The following is a 10785-nucleotide window of genomic DNA, read 5'->3' as shown; positions in this document are numbered from 1 at the left end:
GGCCATTTGACTCGATTATGAAGCAAACTTCATGTTTAGATTTTAGTTTGGGATAATTACAAAAAATTATTCTGAGGCAAAATAGGGCCTATAGTTTATTTTGCGACAAAAGTCTACCTTATGTTAATAAATTATCAATGAACATGCTAATGCGTTTTAATGTGGTTTGGCAAATATGTATTTGGTTTTTCTCTGACACTTTTATATCTTGTGTTACTTTTTTATATTTTAAGGCTAACTAAATTAATACGATAAATATTTTATAAGATATTTTTTAAATTAAATTCGATTTTAGTACATTAGTTTCAAGTAATTTGATAGGTAATTAATTGTTTGGGTTTGAAATAAACGATGAGAACATACATTTTTGTAATTTATAGTTAAATAAAAATATGATTTTTTGAATAATTTTTAATTATATTTATGAATTTTTTAGGCATGATTTTATAATATTATTATAAAAGTATTTATTATTGATGATTTATGTTATATTAGTATCAAATTATAAATACCAATCTTATAAATTAATTGAGATATGTAAGAGGCAAATGAAATAAAATATAGGTATAACAAAGAAACTACAAGGTATGAGATTGCAAATATATGAAACCACAGCAGGTTCAAAAAATGGCATTAGCATGATTGGCATTAATTTATTAACTGAATAAACCATATGATAGTCTTTTTGCCATAAAATAAATCACAGATCCCATTTTACGAATGAGTGAAACCACGTACTTATTTTTTTCTTAGTTTTAACACTTTACTGAAATGTGTTTAATGAGAAAAAAATAATTAAGAGAGTGTACAATGATGTCATCTTTTACAAAATTTTTTCAATTAAGGTGACAAACTACTTTTTTTATTTTATTGATAAGGTAATTGAAAATAAAGTTGAACCATTGTGTTGTAAATGTTGTATATTAAATAGGATTTGTATATAACTATTAAAATATTAGTTTAATTAGGAGTCCTTAAATAATTAGAATTATATGTAATGTATATATATGGGTGTAACTCTATTGATTAAATCAATTAGTAGAAAGGGTGTTCGGAATTTTTTTTTCTTGCCGCCTAACGAAGCAACCACTAGTTTTTTTTTCTTTTGGGTTATTAAGTTAGGGTTTCTTGGGTCCCCCTTTTTTAGTGGTCTGCTACTCTCACCACCTGCACCTAGGGAAGCGCCTGCTGCCGATCAGCCATCGCCTAAAGTTTCCTCGTCGGAGACCCTGCATGTGCCAATCAGCCATCGCCTAAAGTTCATCGTCAGAGACCCTGTGCGTGGCCTATACGAGCCGCCACAAGTTTTCTGCAACAGTCCCGTGCGTTGGTGCTTGGAGGCGCATCCTTGCCGAATTTTGCTTCAGTTTATCTTAAATAACTCACCTCGGCTTCTACAACCTGTTTGTGCACCTATTTGGGTCAGCATCAGTTGCTGTGTGGGACCTTTTCTGTTACAAGTTTGAATTTTTTGAAAATCTACAAGGCACAATTTGTTTTCTATATTTGGGTTTGTTCTTTTTGAAATATGTCTGAGAAAAAGGCTGTAGTTGTTTCTGACATCCCGATGATGTCGAAAATCATAGAACATAAACTTAATGCTACAAATTATCTTGATTGGAATAGAACTATTGAATTTTATTTGCTAAGCATATCTATGGATAGTTATTTGATCGGTGATCCTTCAAAAGATGATGTTAAACTGCCTTGGATGAGGGAAGATGCTCGCTTGTTCTTACAAATTCATAATTCTATTGATAGTGAGGTAGTTGGAATGAATACTCACTATAGCACAGTTAAAGAATTGACAAAGAAAAAAAAGTCTCTCACCAATTATTTTATGGATTTTAAGAAAACATATGAAGAACTTAATATGTTGCTTCCATTTAGTACCGATATAACTATTCAGTAGGCTCAACGTGAAAAGATGGTTATGAGATTTTTAGCTGGACTCCCTTTTGAATTTGAGACTGCTGAATTTCAGATTCTTTTTAGTTCAGATGTTTCTTCTCTATAAGATGTTTTTAATAAGATGCTCGCTAGTTCTTTTAATAAAGTCCTTTTTAGTTCAGATGTTTCACTTGTTCAGCCTAGTAGTGTCCTTGTTTGTCATAATACTACATTTGAATTAGGAAGACAATAATATCAGAGCGGGAACGGTAAAGGAATGAGATCTACCGACTATGATAAGAATACTAATACTTGTGGACAAGAGTCAGAAGAAATAGTGTGTCACTACTGTCATAAGCCAGGATATAATGAAGAGGGATTGTAGGAAGTTGTAGAATAAGACAACTCAGTCTGCCTATATTGCATCCACAACAGATACCTTTGAGAAGCCTATAATGATATCTGCAGATGAATAAGCAAAATTCGCCCCATACCAAGAATCATTGAAAAGTCAATCTCCTCCTATTATTGCCATCGTTGAGTCAGGTAAACCCAATACATGTCTTGTTTCCTCCTCTTTAAAATGGGTCATTGATTCTGGTGCTACAGATTATCTGGCAGGTAATTCAAAATTATTTTCTACTTTTCAGTCGCATAAATCTAGCTCTTCAGTTACTTTAGCATATGGGTCTACATCTTGTGTTATAGGGTCTAGGACAATTCATCCAACACAATCACTTTCTTTATCATCTGTTCTTAGTTTACCATAGTTATCATTTAACTTAATTTCTATCAGCAAACTCACTCGTACCCTTAATTGTCGTGTCTAATTTTTTTCTTGACCACTATTTCTTTCAGGATCTTATGACGAAGAATATTATTAGTAAAGGACATGATTTTAGAGTTCTTTACATCCTTGATACACAAATTCCAATATCGATAGCCTATTCTGGAGTTACAACCCCTTTTGAAGGACATTATAGGTTGGATCACCCTTCTCTCCATGTATTAAAACAACTTTGTCCTCAGTTTCAAAGTTCGTTTTTATTAAATTATGAGTCCTTTCAATTGGCGAAACACTATCATCTTAGTTCAAGTTCTAGAGTCAATAAATGAGCTAGTGCTCCTTTTAAGTTAGTCGATTCAAATGTTTGGGGTCCGTGTCCAGTTGAGTCTAAAACTGGGTATAAGTATTCTATTAATTTTATTGATGACTATTCTCGTATGATATGGTTATATTTAATAAAAAATCATTTGGAGGTGTTTTCTCATTTTTTTACTTTTTGTGCTAAAGCTAAAACTCAATTTAATATTTTTGTACAAGTATTGAGAAGTGATAATGCTCATCGTGGCATTGTTCATCGAACTTCTTGTGTAGATACACCATCTCAAAATGGGATTTCTAAAAGAAAAAATAGACACCTTGAAATTGCAATAGCTTTCTATTTCAAATGAAGGTTTCTAAACTTTTCTTAATTAATTGTATGTCTTCATCTGTCCTTTAGGGTAAAACTCCTTATCATGTTTTGTTCCTAAATAAAACACCATTTCCAATTGAGCCTAGGGTATTTGGGTGTACATATTTTGTTTGAGATGTTCATCCTCAAGTTACCAAGTTAGATCCAAAATCTTTAAAATGTGTTTTTCTTGGATATTCTTGTGTTCAAAAAGGTTATAGATGCTATTATCCTTCTCTCAACAAATATTTTGTGTTAGCTGATGTTACTTTTCTAGAAGATACTCCTTTCTTTCCATCTACTCCTCATTCAAGTCAGGGGGAGGATGAGGATTTATTAATTTATACAATTGCATCTGCTTCTGATAAACCTAAGCCACCTATAGTACAAGTTTATTATCGGTGATCAACTCCTCCAGATCCATGTCCTGAACCAGTTCCTTCGTCGTCGGATTCAGTCTTAGAGGATCTTGTTCCTTCATCATCACTACTAGTCTCTAGCAATGATCTTCCTATCGCTCTTTGTAAAGGTAAGGATACATGCACTTATCCAGCATTTTCATTTGTCCCTTTTAATCATTTGTCATTCTTTTTTTGTTCTTTTATTACATATCTTGATTCTATATCTATCCCTAAGATTGTTAAATAAGCTCTTCCTTATCCTGGTTGGCGTAAGGCCATGATTGATGAGATAAGTGCTTTAGAGGATAATGGTACTTGGACCTTGGTCAATTTTCCTACAGCTAAGAGAGGCTATTGGGTGTAAATAGGTGTTTTTCATTAAAGTAAATCCCGATGGATCCATTGCTAAATCGAAAGCTCGTCTAGTTGTTAAAGGATATGCTCAGAATTATGGAATAGATTACTCAGATACATTTTTTATCCTATTGCTAAGTTGAGCTCTCTGTAAGGTTGTTCATTTCTATGGCGGTTACTTTTGATTGGCCTCTTCATCAATTAGACATCAATAATGTTTTTCTCCATGGGGATCTTCAATAGGAAGTTTATGTGGAGCAACCACCTAGCTTTGTTGAACCATTGATGAAATAAATTAAAATTTTATAATTAAAATTAAATTAAATATAAATTCAATGGCTATTTGTATTATTATCTTGATCATTATAAGTAGACTTAGTGGGCTTTGACATGTTTAGTTAGGGCTTGAACTTAATTAGGGTTAAGATCATAAAGAATGAGCCTTCTAATAATAAGTAATCTATTAGGTCTAAATGCTGGAACTCAAAAGCATAACACGAAATTAGGCTAGACTGGGTGGACTATATGCATGATTGACTAGTAAACTAGGCTAACTATTCTAATATGGGTTAGGCTGAATAAAAATAGGCTAGACCTAGGTGTATTATGTGTGTTTTTTTGGTATGCTTGTGTATAAATTATTTTCATTTATAGAGAATAATTTGTTAAACAATAAAATTAAAGACTAATATACACAAATAAGGAAGTTGGCTTCCGGATCCATCTTTGAACTATATGGTGTAAGTTTTCTTATAGAATATGAGAAACGCCACTCATTAGTAGAAGTGTCCCGATGATTCGAGTGTATGTTTGTCTCTAATTTTATCATTTAACATCGCTATACTTTCATACACTATACACATTGGTCCTTATAGTCCCGATGGCGTCGGCTAACAGTTCTTTGGTTCCACTTAAATTCTAGAATTGTGAGACTGGCTATATTACTCATAAATAATGAGTGAATTTTCTTCGTCGCATGGACCCTTGAGTGGAGAGACAAGCCAAGGAAGAACACTTTTTGCTTGTAGGAGCCTTTTATCCTTACCCAAGAATCAGCCTATGATAATAACCGTAGTAATCTCCCTTAGGGACCCTATTGCTTGCTATATGAGATGTTTTTCCTTGCAAGTATCTTAAAGCTTAAGTATTGAAAGGTTTTGACCCATAAATTTGGAACCAGGCTCTAGGCCTAAAATATGCAAGCTTTTATGCTTACACTGAGAAACATCACCTTGTTTGTTTAAGTATGCTTTGAGAGCTTATAGTATGCGCATCGGGCCTACTATCCCCTGTTGATAGAAAGCCCAAACCTAAAATCCTAGAGAAGAAAGACTCATAAAAAATTATGTGTGGGAGTAATAAGATTGGAAGGGTAAACTATATGTGCTAACTTCTTCTTCTTTGTCCTTGTGCATTACATGTGCATCATGCATACTATGCATCTCATGCATCACACTAACTCTTTATTTTGAAGCCATTTTAGATTATCATCCTTAATTTGGATAAGACGATAATGGATATCAAGATGACCTATTTCACTAGCAATCAAGACAAGAGCCCAAGAAGTAGTACCTCAGAAGTTGAAACAAAGATAGCCCACAAGCAAGACATTGATGCTATCAAAGCTGCAATCATAGCTGACCTAATGATTATGATCTGAGGGGAACTCCTACAAGCTTTGACTGAGATTTTTGAGAAACAAAATATTCAAAAGGCTGTTATTACCCCTGCAACTACTATTGCTACTACTCATGATGTGGAAGCACATGGTGAGCACCTTTGAAACTTAGATGACTACATGCTAGAGAAAGCTAAGGAAGAGTATGCACTTATTGCAAAAGCTGTTGCAAAATTCTAGATTTTGCAGAATCTGACTAAAAGGCTTGACAAAATGCAAGATATGCTGAAAGATCAAGGTTTTGATTCAATCTTTAATTTTGATGAATTGATGCTGATTGAAAAGGACAAGTTACCTCCTAAATTTCGTATGCCTGAAATGCAGAAGTTTAATGGAATTGGAGATCCAATATTCTACTGTCTTGAGTACTACGCATTTGGCTAAGACCAAAATCATCAAGCTTTTCGTACTTTCATTAGAAGGGTTAGTAGTAAATTTGTACCATGAGTTAGAAAGGTCCATCAAGTCTGATTGGAAAAGACTTTGTGATGCTTTTGTGCAACAATATGACTATAATGCTCATCTAGAAGTCTTCATAAGGTATTTGGAATCAAGTTTGGATCAAGTTTGGATGGTAGTTCAAAATGTACTCCACCTTGGGTGGAAAAGTTGCAAATGATTAATCCCAAGATCTTCGCAGGCTTGTATGATGATGGCTTACAAGTAGAAGAAATTGAAAATGCTAAAGCTAGTTGGAGCATGTAGAACTTTGAAGCTATAAAGATCGAAGACCTACCATATGAAAATGATGAAATCTCATAAGATTTAGCGCTTGATTTGTTTTAACACAAAAATATGATTATGCTTTTAGGATCAGTGATATAACTTCGGTTTTGCTTATTTTATAATGTTTATCCTGATGGTTTTGCATGACAATGATTACTACATAAGTATGTTTGATATTAATTCCATTCGAATTGATTTATTTAATTTGAGCATAAATGACAATCCTAAGTACATTTCTATCACATTTAACATAACTCTTGAAGAGAGAAAATGAGAGAACAAAAGAAAAAAAAGGAATGAGAAAGAAAAAGGAGATAGTAGTTGATACAATATGATTGAATTCAAGGTAACAAAATTATTTAAAACACTGGAGGCAAAGCAAGAAGGCCGAGTTCATCCTCCATTACATTAATTACAACCTTGAGAACAACAAGGACCTCCGAAGATAGAAGTGATTAAATATTGTTGCTTTAAACCTGAAAAATGCAAGACCTATTGTATTTGACTCCAAAAGAAAATTTAAATTGAGTTAGAAACTTCCATATAAAAAACTCAAAGATTATGCTAGAAGATGCTAAAACCTTGAGGGGTAATAAGTTCATAAGTCTTAAATACTATCTTTTTGAAAAAAATAGAAAGGCAGATCCTACTGACTAGATGACCTTTACAGTTAGTCAGGCAAAGGTTAAGGAAATAAAGTAAAAAGTGAAAAAATATTTGACTAGAAAATCCAAAAGGACAAGTTGATAACAAGAGTAGTATTATGTGAAATAGAAAATGTACCCGTCTGTGCCCAGATTAAATGAACAAAATATGATTAGAATTTTTGTCAAACTTGCACATCAATTTTCATTGCTTGTGTCCTACTAGAAGGAGAAAACAAAATAAGGAGCAAAATCTATGAGCTCTGATAAAAGCAAGATTAATTTCTTTAACTCTCCTGTAAGAGAAATCCAAGAATTGGCAGCATTCAAGTCTCCATCAATCTTGACATCATGCATAACGAATCAGCAGAGTCAGAGCCTTTCAGCTTTCATTAGAGAAATCTTACCTTAGGCAAAGTCCTAAAATTAGTGGAATCATCTACAAGTTTGAAAAAAGAGACTACAAGTACTCAAGTAACCAAATCTGCACTAAGAGAAAATAAGTAGAAAGTGAAAGTAAAGAAAGAAATATACTAAGTTGAAAATCTGAAAAAGCGGCTTAGGCAAAAATAGAGTCTGCTAAGTTTAGAACCCGAAAGGGTAGTTTAGGCAAAGTTAAGACATTAGCCTTTAAGTTGAAAACTTGAATGGGCGACTTAGGCAAAAGTCAAGACGTAAAAATAAGAAAAGAAAATATATGCATGAGATTATCCTGAAGCCAATTGCCATTGCACAAGTATCAGTACAGCTCCAAGGCAAAATGATTCAGTCCTTACACACTCAAATTATCTCCAGATCAATACCTCATGTCGTCACCATGATTTTTAGATTTATGATATGCATCCTTGTCTTTATCATTTTTTATCAACCATTTAGCTCCATACCCTATGAGCGAAGAGTAGACAACCTACTTATCAAAGTGTCAAATCTTTTACTTATCTTTATATGAAAAAAAAAAGATTTTTTTTATTTGAATTGATTCCAAGTTGAACAAAGGATTGAATATTAATTGATCACATCATTTGAGTGTCGGAATCCCTCTGTCCAAACTAAAGGATGATCTTTAGAAATGCATTGCATGTCATACATAACATGCATATCACACACCTTCACTACTTTTGCTTGATGAGATCTGTATGTATACTTGTATATATATCACTAACTTGTAATAGGAAAATAAAAAGAAATTCAAACAAAAAATAAAGCGCTCAAACTACACTCAAGTTTACCCTCCGAAGAGGAAGATGCATCAGTTTACTTCTCAAAGTAGAGTTTATCAGTTTACTTCCTGAAGCAAAGATTATCATTTGAAGTTGAAGATCATCAATTTATATCCCAAAGCGAAATAATCATCATTTTAGAGTAGAATACAATCAGTGGAAGATCATTAATTTACTTTCCGAAATGAAAGCTCACCGACCTATTTTCTGAAAGTAGAGAATCAGTTTAAATTCTGAAGAAACACAATTCTGAAGCAAAATTTATCTAAGTACATACCAAATCACAGCCTAAAGTAGAAATTACAACATAATTGCATCCCAAAGTAGAAAGTAATCAATAAGCTAGAGGAAAGTCTTTGCAAGTACAAAATCAACGGGTGTGATTCCTAAATCAGTGGGCGTGGCTCCCAAATCAAATGGGCGTGGTTCCTAAACTAGATGGGCATGGTTTCCAAATTAACAGGTGTGGTTCCAAAATCATCAGGCGTGGCTCCCAAATCAGACGGGCATGGTTCTCAAATCAAACATGTATGGTTTCCAATACCAATGGATATAGTTCCCGAATACAGGCGAAGTCCTCAAAATCAAAGCAGGAGAAGTCCTCAAATCCAAACAGGCGAAATCCTGAAATCTAAGCAGGCAAAGTCTTCAAATCCAAGCAGGCGAATTATTTCTTTGAAATTAATTTAGACCTAATTTTAAGAAATAATTAAGTTTGAGAGTTAAAACAACAGTTCTTACAAGTTCTTGGGACCTAATTGTAGGTTTTTCATAAACTTTTCCTGCATAGGGCCAATCGGCTGGACATTGAGCTAATAAGCTCTACATAGTGTTGATTGAGTATTTTTCACTCCGATGTTGTTTTTTATGACGGTTTCACGTCAAGGTATAGATTCTAGAAGTTTTCTTGACGATAATCATCATTTTAATCAATAATTATTTAAATTTTAGAAATAAAATATGATATTTATCAATATTCCTAAAATTTTATCGCTTTCTTTAGGATTTCTCTTGAAACTTTACCTCTATAAATAGAAAGAAGTGTTTGGTGTTTCAGGGAGAAAGAACTGAAAATTGCATTAAGCAAGATCGATATAGAAGAAACGCTAAGCAAGAAAGAAAAGAGGAAAAATCTAGAGAAAGAGAAAGAAAAGCATTGTCAATTGTAGTAGTCATTAGAAAATCCAAGCCATTAGTAAATTCAAGCCACTAAAGAAATATCATTTTTGGAAAATTTTTCGAAATCAACAAAAGGTTTTTCTAAGCTAGATCCAGCACTGAATTCCTACTCGGTTTTTGATTCAATTGCATTTTCATCGTTTGAGACTTGCAGATCCAATATTCACGATGACAACATAAGGGTTCCTTCTACCATACTTCCACATTATCATAAAATTGATTCTTTCATTTTTTTTCTTTTGATTATTTCTTTCTAGAAACATGATTAGAATTTTGATTTATGATAAGTATGATTACATAAGGGTTTTTGATAAATATGCATGATTATTGAATATAATTCTAATAATAAGAACTTAGACTTTTAAAATCTGATATTTTACCAATTAGGGTTATTAGATTTAAATAGAAACATGTTATATTTTTCTATTATAATTAGGTAATTTAACCTATTAAATATGATTTTCTTGATTGACTTGCCATTTGTTAGTTTACTGTACTTAGGATTTTTCAGTTTTGGGTTTTGATTGTTCAATTGACTTCTCACATTTATTTTAATGTTTTATCCTATTCCTTTATTCTAATCAATTTTAATGTAAGTGCACGTGAAATTCGGCTTTGGGGATGTGAAAAAGTACTAAAGAATCGGTGAAAGCCAGCCCGGGAAACCCTAGAGCTAACCAGCTCAGTGGAGAGCCATTTGGTTCTTCGTTGAGCCAATCGGCTCTACATATAGAGGCGATTGGTTGTTCAAGCCTAGCTAATATTTTTGTGTTTTCTTAACGATTTTAAATGTATTTTGGCTTCTGTATAGTTTTTAGGTTTTCTCTTTCGTAGTCGTAGTTGTAAGCCGGGTTGTAATAATTAGATTTTAATTTCTACTTAATTTTATTTGTTTTGTTTATTGTATGTTAGTTAAATATGTGCTTACATGATTGTTTAATTAAAATAGGCCACATAGACTTAGGCTTAAAATTGATCCAACATGAATTTGGTAGTCCAATAGGCTAACCAACCTTAACTGAGCCTAAAACCCAAAAGTCTAAGTAGACTTAGCGGGCTTTGGCATATTTAGTTAGGGCTTGAACTTAGTTAGGGTTAAGATCGTAATGAATGGGCCTTCTCATAATAAGTAGTCCATTAGGTCTAAAGGTTAGAATTCAAAAATATAACATGTAATTAGGCTAGAATAGATGAGCTACATGCATAATTGACTAGTAACCTAGGCTAACTATTCTA

The sequence above is a fragment of the Ricinus communis genome, chromosome 1 (assembly GCF_019578655.1).
Source record: "Ricinus communis isolate WT05 ecotype wild-type chromosome 1, ASM1957865v1, whole genome shotgun sequence".
In the NCBI taxonomy this organism is placed as follows: domain Eukaryota; kingdom Viridiplantae; phylum Streptophyta; class Magnoliopsida; order Malpighiales; family Euphorbiaceae; genus Ricinus; species Ricinus communis.
Note: the sequence above shows the minus strand (reverse complement) of the source record.